The 12,232-nt window shown below is 43.3% G+C and overlaps 1 protein-coding gene across 1 annotated transcript in view; it reads left to right on the plus strand.

The window, feature by feature from the left end:
* Positions 1 to 12,232, plus strand: part of LOC139409067 (WD repeat domain 11) — a 140,556-nt gene that overhangs the window by 36,313 nt on the left and 92,011 nt on the right. The window lies entirely within an intron of this gene.

Raw genomic sequence — 12,232 nt, forward strand, 5'->3', positions numbered from 1 at the left:
TGCGTCAGTTATGAGAGCCATTGGTTTGGTTTTGTGGTCTGGAGTATACACTGTATATATTGATGTTGGTAGAACAGAGGAATGGCCCACTTTCACCCCTTTTAGCCTAGTGAATAGAGTAGCCCAGCTGCAGATGGAAGCTGACAGCTGGGCCGTGTTCATTAGGGCACACAACATTTTAAAATGCTTTGCAACAGAAAATGGATATGATTGTTTCTTATTGGTGTCGTGACTTTAATTTAATTAATCTGATGACTGTTATTTACCCAATCAGCTAATTAACTTTTTTGACTTCATTTTAAATTAATCATGTAACAATTAACTCATTAGGAATTTGGGGCACCACAAGAGCGGTTGTTTTGAGTTACCATCTCCCGAATTAAACTATAAAAGTCTTTACCTGTCACATCTATAAAACAGTCAACATATTAATCATAACCTCTTATCATATCATCATTCTGAACAGTCATAACCTCCTTGGTTCTGCAAAAACCCCAGCCTTAGGATTCAGTACTACACAAAGTGGTTTAATTATTTATTTACTAGCTAGCTAACTAAATAATAACACAGGATAACATACACACTTAATACATTAGGAAAGGTCCCTAGCGAACTGACACAACGACAGCGGCTTGTTACACAACGACTTGGAGAGGGAGGGTGAAAAAGAGACCTTTATCTTCGATACATTTTAGAAACTATTCTCACGACTAATCACGAACCCCTGCCCATTTGGAGTAAGAAATCATGAATGTAATTACGAGTGAATGCCTTCCTTTGCCGTTTATCTCTGTCGGAACCAGCCCTCCTTAGGAAGGGTGATGGATTGGCCTTTTAAGCAGCATGCTTGTAAGGCTCTGATTGTCCGAAAGGGGTCGCCCCTTTCCCGTCTTGTACTGTTGTTCACTCTGGAAGATGCTCCTTGGAAGATAGGCTAGCCAGCCGTGTCGACGGTTCCTATTAGATGATGAGAGTAGCGTACTACGGTGATTTGAGAAGAGTAGTACAATAGGATGGTTTGAGGAGTAGTAGGATTGTCCCACTTAAATTTAATTTTCTAGACATTTGACTTAGGACATCTAATCAGCTGTACCAGTGAGGATTGTCCCACTTAAATTCACTTTTCTAGATATTTGACCTAGGACAGCTAATCAGCCGTACCAGTGATTGTCTGAGAGGGGAGTTTTCTTCTCTCTACACCTCGTGTTGATAGTCAGAGTTCGAACCACTTTACACGCGCAGCTGCAGCCTGGCGATGTTCTGGTCCCCTGAGGTGAGTTCATTTTCTTCACCCCGTGAATAAACGCTTCTCATGTTAATTTCTTTACCTGACCTTTAATGCACTCTGAGAGAGAGAGGGCAGTTTTGTCCTCTCTGACCTCACTCGGGGTGTGGCTATTCCCTATATAGCGCACTACTTTTGACCAAGGCTCATATTGCTCTGGTCAAATGTAGTGTGCTATGTAGGGGATAGGGTGCCATTTGGGACAGAGACTAACTAAAGCACTCCATATGAAGGAAATAACAACATGGGCTAAGCCTAATAGTACAGTCAGACAAAGGGGAAGCTATGTAAGGACTAAACCCCTGTAATGACTCATCCCCTGCACTGTCTCTCCAGGTTATATTCAAATGGCCATGAATTACCAGGGAGAATCCAGAAACAACCCATAGCTCCTATCCTCTAGATCAGTGGATAGGAGCTAATATTATATTTAAAAAAAATCAATAATTTTGCTATTTGTTTGGCCTTCTTACATATAAAACCTTATTTGTTCATCATAAATTGTGAATAACTCACCACAGGTTAATGAAGGGTGTGCTTGAAAGGATGCACATAACTCTGCAATGTTGTATTGAAGAGAGTCTGTCTTAAATAATTTTACACAAACAGTCTGCCTATATTTAGTTCATGCTAGCGAGGGCCAAAAATCCACTCATGTAGGTTTATTTTTATTTCACCTTTATTTAACTAGGCAAGTCAGTTAAGAACAAATTCTTATTTTCAATGACTGCCTAGGAACAGTGGGTTCCTTTGCCTGTTCAGGGGCAGAACGACAGATTTGTACCTTGTCAGCGCGGGGATTCGATCTTACAACCTTTCGGGTTACTAGTCCAACACTCTAACCACTAGGCTACGCTGCCGCCCCAGCAGAGAACTCGATGGAGAGGCGGCCAAAGGAAGTATTGGCTTTTGGGGTGACCAGTGAGATATACCTGCTGGAGCGCGTCCTACGGGTGAATGCTGCTATGGTGCCCAGTGAGCTGACATAAGGCGGGGCTTAACCTAGTAGAGAGTCGGCCCGAGAATTGAGCCCTGTGGCACCCCCATAGAGACTGCCAGAGGTCCGGACAACAGGCCCTCCGATTTGACACATTGAACTCTATCAGAGAAGTAGTTGGTGAACCAGGTGAGACAATAATGTTAGGAACCAATGTTGTTGAGTCTGCCAATAAGAATGTTGCGATTGACAGGGTCGAAAGCCTTAGCCAGGTCGATGAATACGGCTGCACAGTAATGTCTCTTATCGATGGCGGTTATGATATCGTTTAGGACCTTGATCGTGGCTGAGGTGCACCCATGACCAGCTCTGAAACCAGATTGCATAGTGGAGAAGGTACGGTGGGATTCGAAATGGTTGGTTATCTGTTTGTTAACTTAGCTTTCGAAGACCTTAGAAAGGCAGGGTAGAATATATATAGGTCTGTAGCAGTTTGGGTCTCCCCCTTTGAAGATGGGGATGACCGCGGCAGCTTTCCAATCTATGGGAATCTCAGACGATAGGAAAGAGGGGTGGAACAGATTGTCTAGCCCGGCTGATTTGTAAGGGTCCAGATTTTGCAGCTCTTTCAGAATATTGGCTATCTGGATTTGGATGAAGGGGAAGTGGGGGAGGTTTGGGCGAGTTGCTGTGGAGAGAGCAGGGCTGTTCACCAGGGTAGCAGTAGCCAGGTGGAAAGCATAGCCAGATGTAGAAAAATGCTTATTGAAATGATCAATTATAGTGGATTTATCGGTGGTCACAGTGTTTCCTAGCCTCAGTGCAGTGGGCAGCTGGGAGGAGGTGCTCTTATTCTCCATGGACTTTACAGTGTCCCATAACTTTTTTGAGTTTGTGCTACAGGATGCACATTTCTGCTTGAAAAAGCTAGCCTTAGCTTTCCTAACTGCCTGTGTGTATTTGTTCCAAACTTCCCTGAAAAGTTGCATATCACGGGGGCTCTTCGATGCTAATGCAGTACGCCACAGGATGTTTTTGTGCTGGTCAAGGGCAGTCAGGTCTGGAGAGAACCAAGTTAAAAAAAATTGAATGGGGCATGCTTATTTAAGATGGCGAGGAAGGCACTTTTAAAGAATTACCAGGCATCCTCTACTGACGGGATGAGGTCCCGGTCGATTAGAAAGGCATGCTCGCTGAAGTGTTTTAGGGAGTGTTTGACAGTGATTAGGGGTGGTCGTTTGACCGCCGACCAGTTACGGATGCAGGCAATGAGGCAGTGATCGCTGAGATCTTGGTTGAAAACTGCAGAGGTGTATTTGGAGGGCAAGTTGGTTAGGATGATATCTATGATGGTGCCCGTGTTTACGGATTTGGGGTTGTACCTGGTGGGTTCAATGATAATTTGTGTGAGATTGAGGGCATCAAGCTTAGTTTGTAGGATTTGCCGGGGTGTTAAGCATGTCACCGTTTAGGTCACCTAGCAGCACGAGCTCTGAAGATAGATGGGGGGGCAATCAATTCACATATTGTGTCCAGGGCACAGCTGGGGGCAGAGGGTGGTCTATAGCAAGCGGCAACAGTAAGAGACTTGTTTCTGGAAAGATGGATTTTTAAAAGTAAAAGTTCAAATTGTTTGGGTACAGACCTGGATAGTAAGACGGAACTCTCTGCAGTAGATTGCAACACCGTCCCCTTTGGAAATTATATATTGTCGTAAAATGTTGTAGTTAGGGATGGACATTTCAGGTACGTGGTTGCAAAGGACATCAGTGTCTTAACAGCGCGATTTGCAAAGGCAGAATACTCTGAGTGCATCCTAGTCCAGATATCTGGCAGTGGCTTCTGATTCAATTCAATTTTCACAGAACCGCTTGTTGCAATTTCGATAAGGCTCTCTTGTTCAGATATCGGTAAGTGAACTGGAGGCAGGGCATGAAAGGGATAATGAATCCAGTTGTTTGAGTCGTCCATTTCTGGAAAGTACCTGCGTAATTGCTCACCCAGCTCACTCAGGTGCTTCGCTATATCACATTTGACATTGTCCGTAAGCTTGAGTTAATTTGCACACAAAAAATCATACAATGATGGAAAGACCTAAGAGCAACAACTTCTTAATCATAGCCTCAATTTTGTCCCGCACATTGAATATAGTTGTGGAGAGTCCCTGAAATCCTAGATTCAAATCATTCAGATTAGAAAAACATCACCCAGATCGGTCAGTTGTTTGAGGAACTCATCATGCAAGCGGTCAGACAAGTAAAACATTTTGGTCAGTAAAGTAAACTTTAAGCTCGTCTCTCAATAAAAAAAAAAAACATGTCAATACTTTGCCCCTTGATAACCAGTGCACTTCTTTCTGTATGTTGTAAAAGCGTTACATGGTCGCTGCCCATAGTGCAGACAATACACGAGAGTTTAGGGACCTTGCTTTAACAAAGTTAACCATTTTCACTGTAGTATCCTAATCTGCCTGTCAAACTGTCAGGCAAAAAAGCATAATGAAATTGTTGCCAGCAGGGCTGGTTATGCTGTTTTCATGTTATCCAGAGGTAAACAAATAATCGGCCAGAGCGCCAAGTGTGCGCTCCGAGAGCGAAACGAGATGGGTGAGGCTAAAGCTTAAGAGGGTATGAACGATGCTGAGTGGGTGTTGACAAAGAAGCGCTCGTCACTAGATACCAACATTTTCAAAGGCGGTTTTCTCAAAAGTGAGTTTACAAGTTGATCAATTTTCAAAGCAGAATAACTTTCCCATTGTTACTCGAATGCAGTGTATGATATACCATTTTGTAGTTCTGAGTCTCTACTTTTATCCAATGTAAAAAACACAATTTCAAATGTTGCTGCATAAGACCGAATCCAGGTGGTGAGTCAAAAATATTGAACAACCATATATATTTTGCATGCCGTGGCCTAATAATGCCAATAGCTCCAAATTATTGAGCAAATAAAGGGCGTTCTTGTCACCATAAAAGGTGAATGGAGGTGTTTTATGCTCTTTCATGAGCCAAAGTTTTGTGGCTTTATAAACAGATGCTTTTCAAAAATATTTTGCATGGTAAATGGTAAATACACTGCTGAAAAAAATAAAGGGAACACTTAAACAACACAATGTAACTCCAAGTCAATCACACTTCTGTGAAATCAAACTGTCCAATTAGGAAGCAACACTGATTGACAATAAATTTCACATGCTGTTGTGCAAATGGAATAGACAGCAGGTGGAAATTATAGGCAATTAGCAAGACACCCCCAACAAAGGAGTGGTTCTGCAGGTGGTGACCACAGTCCACTTCTCAGTTGCTATGCATCCTGGCTGATGTTTTGGTCTCTCTTGAATGCTGGCGGTGCTTTCACTCTAGTGGTAGCATGAGACGGAGTTTACAACCCACACAAGTGGCTCAGGTAGTGCAGCTCATCCAGGATGGCACATCAATGCGAGCTGTGGCAAGAAGGTTTGCTGTGTCTGTCAGAGTAGTGTCCAGAGCATGGAGGCGCTACCAGGAGACAGGCCAGTACATCAGGAGATGTGGAGGAGCAACAACCCAGCAGCAGGACCGCTGGTAGTGCAGCAGGACCACTACCTCCGCCTTTGTGCAAGGAGGAGCAGGAGGAGCAATGCCAGAGCCCTGCAAAATAACCTCCAGCAGGCCACAAATGTGTATGTGTCTGCTCAAACGGTCAGAAACAGACTCCATGAGGGTGGTATGAGGGCCCGACGTCCACAGGTGGGGGTTGTGCTTACAGCCCAACACCGTGCAGGACGTTTGGCATTTGCCAGAGAACACCAAGATTGGCAAATTCTCCACTGGCGCCCTGTGCTCTTCACAGATGAATGCAGGTTCACACTGAGCACGTGACAGAGTCTGGAGACGCCGTGGAGAACGTTCTGCTGCCTGCAACATCCTCCAGCATGACCGGTTTGGCAGTGGGTCAGTCATGGTGTGGGGTGGCATCTCTTTGGGGGGCCGCCATGTGCTCGCCAGAGGTAGCCTGACTGCCATTAGGTACCGAGATGAGATCCTCAGACCCCTTGTGAGCCCATATGCTGGTGCGGTTGGCCCTGGGTTCCTCCTAATGCAAGACCATGCTAGACCTCATGTGGCTGGAGTGTGTCAGCAGTTCCTGCAAGAGGAAGGCATTGATGCTGTGGACTGGCCCGCCCGTTCCCTAGACCTGAATCCAATTGAGCACATCTGGGACATCATGTCTCGCTCCATCCACTATGCCACGTTGCACCACAGACTGTCCAGGAGTTGGCAGATGCTTTATTCCAGGTCTGGGAGCAGATCCCTCAGGACACCATCTGCCACCTCATCAGGAGCATGCCCAGGCGTTGTAGGGAGGTCATACAGGCACGTGGAGGCCACACACACTACTGAGCCTCATTTTGACTTGTTTTAAGGACATTACATCAAATTTGGATCATCCTGTAATGTGGTTTTCCACTTTAATTTTGAGTGTGACTCCAAATCCAGACCTCCATGGGTTGATACATTTGATTTCCATTGACCATTTTTGTGTGATTTTGTTGTCAGCACATTCAACTATGTAAAGAAAAAAGTATTTAATAAGAATATTTCATTCATTCAGATATAGGATGTTATTTTAGTGTTCCCTTTATTTTTTGAGCAGTGTATATGTACTTAAACGTGGATCTGAATCATAGCTAATAAATATCAATATTTGTTTTTAAATGGCGCCAAGAAAAATTGTGTGTGAAATGTACACAATTGTAATAAAAGCAGCCCCTGATGTGCTTATTTAACCAAGCTGAGCATCTGGACAAGGTTCCTGCCACCTGTCGGATAGAGTGTGGATTGTATCATAATGTATTTGTTTTTGTCCTAACACTAACTTTGCCCCCCTATCACATCTCCCCAACAAGAAATAAAAAATAAAACAACTGTCACCACTCCTTACTTTTACACTTTTTTTCTATTTATTTTACATAAAACTTCCTTAGCCGAAGAAAAATAATGTGCAGTATAAGCGCTGGAGCCCCAGTACCCAACCTGACTTCAGAAACCCTAATCTCTGAGATAAAGCCATTCTCAAAACCAGAAACCAGTCAGAAACTAAAACCGTCAAATTCACTGCTCTGCACTCATGTAATTATTTTCCTTACAAAAGTATCTGACTTTAACAAACCACGGGACAACCTGTAACCCTTCTGTTTCTAAACTGAGAGACCAACTCCATTCACTTGGACCATGGTCACAAGCAACAAACTGCATCTAATATGTAGCCAGCGAGCGATAAGAGACTTGGAGCAACCTCCATCAGGGACAAGTGAACATCGACCACAACTTCCCGCGTAACAGATAGGTTGAAGCCTGCTTGACAGAGATGCTAAGCTGCTAGCCATCAAGCTAACAAAGTTGGTACCAAATGAGTTGTCCAATGCAGCCCTCTTTGTCTGGAGAAGTAAATGAACAGTTCCAGCGCTGTAGGAGCTGTTTCTACTACTTTGTTTCGGGACAAACCGGATCACTCTAATTTTCAATGCGGCAATTGTTTACTTGCCGAGGACTATAGGCTTGAGGAGGCTTTCTTGATTGCGCCAGCCTACGGAAGAAACTGGGGAAGACGCAGAGTGGAATGTTTACATTTTCAACGCCGGTGACTGTACGGCGTTCTCTCTTGTTGGATGCATTTACGCCTTGTCGTTATACGACTGGCCGGTGTTGCCCAGACCTCCCCCATCTGATAGCTGAGTCGAAGGAGCACAGCAAGAGGAGCAAGGCAATCAACGATGGTCACATGTCACGAGCCGTGGAAGCCGAAGACAGCGGCCTCACTCAAAGCAGTCTACATTCCCAACGAGAGGCCCGGAGAGGATACAAACAACAAATATTTTTGCCGTCCTGGAGCCTGATCCTCCTGCACCTTTGTCGCTGGGGGTGCCTGTGTCTGTAGTGCCTACTACTATGATTTAAAAGTCGACGTTGGCAACCTTCCGTCCCTGCTCTGGATCGAGCGGGGCTTCGACATCTGTCAGAGGCCTGCACTGGGAGCCACGTACTCAAGTTATCCTGCTTCTCGCCCATCCATAAATGGTTCTCAGAATCCTGTGAAGCGTGGGAGTGGGTGGATTTCCTCGTCCTTCTCGCCAGCTGTGATTTTTTTGGCAGCTCCATGGTAAGACGTGAACGTTCCTTATGCAAAAACATTATCCTACCCTGGAGCTCGAGTAAATTACATTACTAAGCTACTCCCGAATGTACTACATCAGGACATGGAATTCAATTCTATTGTAGTCCATGTGGGTTTTAATTACATTATGAAGGGCAACTCTGAACAGTTGAAACTGGATTTTAAAGAGCTCAATGACTGTCTGCTAGACTCTAACAATCATATCTGGCCCTGTGCCCTTTCTGAATCGTGGCATTAACGCTTTAGCAGGATTCTTTCTTTTTACTACTAGCTATGTAATTATTGCAGCTCAATGGGTGTTAGTTATGTTGACAATTTCGATACCTTTTGGAAACAAAACACATTTTATTAGGAGGATGGGATCCTTCCAAGTCAATTGTGTTCCTGGATCCTTTTACAGCATTATAAGGCTGTGTTGAGACAATGACTTATCAATGACCCAAGCCCAGCTCAGCTAATACCTACCAAATTGACTCAGAATTGTCATAATGCTTCAGCAAATGTACATTACACCAGGGGCGTTTGGTAGACAATGTAATTACCCTAATATATGTTCCAGTAATCATGTGCCTATGAACCAGATTTATACTATTGAGCTGGTGTGCCCTAGGAGGAGGTCCACTGTGTGCAGCTCACTATGATATCTACTTCTGCTAAGCTTTCCAGTAAAGCTATATAAATAAGTATTCATCGCAGAAGAAAAGTGCTCAAAATAGCCCATGTTAACACATGTAGCTTTATAAACAAGAGTCATGAAATCAGTAATTTGCTAGTAACAGATTACATTCATATCTCTGAAACTCACTTAGGTAATACTTTTGATACAGTGGTAGCAATACAATGTTATAACATTTACAGAAAAAATAGAAATGCCAATGGGGGTGTTGCTGTTTATATTCAGAACCACATTCCTGTAAAGATTAGAGAGGATCTCATTTTAAAAACTGTTGAAGTAATGTGACTACAGGTTCGTCTGCCTCACCTAAAGCCCATTCTGGTGGGAAGCTGCTATAGATTTTTAAATATTGACTAGCTTTCATCAAGCTGCCCACTCAAGAAAAAGCTTCAAACTGTAACCAATGCCTGCAACCTGGTTCATGTTATCAATCGACCTACCAGGGTAGTTACAAACAGCGCAGGAATTAAATCATCAACATGTATTGATGACAGCTTATGTTGCAGAAATTTGCTTGAAAGCAGTATCCAGATCCATTGGATGTAGTGATCACACTTATAGTAGCCACATCTAGGAAAACCAAAGTTCCAAAGGCTGGGCCTAATATAGTGTTTAAGGTCATACAATAAGTTTTGTAGTGATTCCTATGTTGTTGATGTAAAGAATAATTGTTGGTCAGTGGTGTGTAATGAGGTGCAACCAGACACTATACTTGACACATTTATGAAATTGGTTATTCCAGTTACTAATAAGCATTAACATATTAAGACGATGGCTGTAAAACCTGTTAAATCCCCATGGATTGATGATGAATTGAAAAATTGTGTGGTTGAGAGGGATGAGGCAAAAGGAATGGCAAAAAAGTTTGCCTGCACAACCGATTTGCAAACGTATTGCAAATTGAGAAATCATGTGACTAAACTGAAAAAAAATAAGAAACTATAATATGAAACAAAGAAATTACATGCGGATTGATATTGAAAAGCTTTGGAGCACCTTATAAGTGACATTTGTGGGAAAATACCAAATTCAGCTCCATCATTCATTGAATCAGATGGCTCATTAATCACAAAACCAACTGATGTTGCCTTCGACTTTAATTATTTTTTCTTTGGCAAAATTAACAAACTTTGGCATGAATTGGACACTTCATGTCATTGTAACGAGTACTTTTGGGTGTCAGGGAGAGTATATGGAGTAAAAAGTACATTATTTTATTTTGGAATGTAGTGAAGTAAAGGTAGCCTAAAATATAAATAGTAAAGTAATGTGCTTCACTGTCTTTAGATATTTTTGTCAGATGTTACTATGGAATACTGAAGTATAACTACAAGCATTTCATAAGTGTCAAAGGCTTTTATTGACAATTACATGAAGTTGATGCAAAGAGTCAATATTTGCAGTGTTGACCCTTCTTTTTCAAGACCTCTGCAATCTGCCCTGGCATGCTGTCAATGAACTTCTGGGCCACGTCCTGACTGATGGCAGCCCATTCTTGCATAATCAATGCTTGGAGTTTGTCAGAATTTAGGATTGACCACAAGTTCTCAATGGGATTAAGGTCTATGGAGTTTCCTGGCATGGACCCAATATATCGATGTTTTGTTCCCCGAGCCACTTAGTTATCACTTTTGCCTTATGGCAAGGTGCTCCATCATGCTGGAAAAGGCATTGTTCATCACCAAACTGTTCCTGGATGGTTGGGAGAAGTTGCTCTCGGAGAAGTTGCTCTTAGGCAAATTGTGAGTGAGCCCACACCCTTGGCTGAGAAGCAACCCCACACATGAATGGTCTCAGGATGCTTTACTGTTGGCATGACACAGGACTGATGGTAGCGGTCACCTTGTCTTCTCCGGACAAGCTTTTTTCCAGATGCCCCAAACAATCGGAACGGGGATTCATCAGAGAAAATGCAGTCCAATCCCTGTACCTTTTGCAGAATATCAGTCTGTCCCTAATGTTTTTCCTGGATAGAAGTGGCTTCTTTGCTGCCCTTCTTGACACCAGGCCATCCTCCAAAATTCTTCGCCTTACTGTGTGTGCAGATGCACTCACACCTGCCTGCTGCCATTCCTGAGCAAGCTCTGTACTGGTGGTGCCCCGATCCTGTAGCTGAATCAACTTTAGGAGATGGTCCTGGCGCTTGCTAGATGTTCTTGGGCGCCCTGAAGCCTTCTTCACAACACTCCTTCAAGTTCTTGATGATCCGGTAAATGGTTGATTTAGGTGCAATCTTACTGGCAGCAATATCCTTGCCTGTGTGAAGCCCTTTTTGTGCAAAGCGATGATGATGGCACGTGTTTCCTTGCAGGTGACCATGGTTGACAGAGGAAGAACAATGATTCCAAGCACCACCCTCCTTTTGAAGCTTCCAGTCAGTTATTCAAACTCAATCAGCATGACAGAGTGATCTCCAGCCCTGTCCTCGTCAACACTCACACGTGTGTTAACGAGAGAATCACTTACATGATGTCAGCTGGTCCTTTTGTGGCAGGGCTGAAATGCAGTGGAAATGTTTTTGGGGATTCAGTTCCTTTGCATGGCAAAGAGGGGCTTTGCAATTAATTGCAAAATATCTCATCACTCTTCATGACATTCTGGAGTATATGCAAATTGCCATCCTACAAACTGAGGCAGCAGACTTTGTGAAAATTTATATTTGTGTCTTTCTCAAACTTTTGGCCTCGACTGTACATGTCGGATACCACAGCGACTGTAACACTTAACAAAGAGTTGCAGTTAGTTTCAGAGTGGGTGGAAAGGTATGTTGGTCCTAAATATTTCTAAAACTGTCTTTGAGACAAGTCATTCACTAAACCCTAAACTATATATTCTTATACATAATGTGGAAATTGAGAAAGTTGAGGTGACTAAACTGCTTGGAGTAACCCTGGATTGTAAACTGTCATGGTCAAAACATATTGATAGTAGCTAAGGGGAGAAGTATCTCCGTAGTAAAGCACTGCTCTACCTTAACAGCACTATCAACAAGGCAGGTCCTACAGGCCCTAGTTTTGTCGCACCTGGACTACCGTTCAGTTGTGTGGTCAGGTACCACAAACAGGGATTTAGGAAAATTGCAATTGTCTCAGAACAGGGCAGCACGGCTGGCCTTTGGATGTGCACAGAAAGTTTATATTAATGATGCATGTTAATCTCTCCTGGCTCAAAGTGGAGG

This window comes from Oncorhynchus clarkii, chromosome 1 (assembly GCF_045791955.1).
Source record: "Oncorhynchus clarkii lewisi isolate Uvic-CL-2024 chromosome 1, UVic_Ocla_1.0, whole genome shotgun sequence".
Taxonomy (NCBI): domain Eukaryota; kingdom Metazoa; phylum Chordata; class Actinopteri; order Salmoniformes; family Salmonidae; genus Oncorhynchus; species Oncorhynchus clarkii.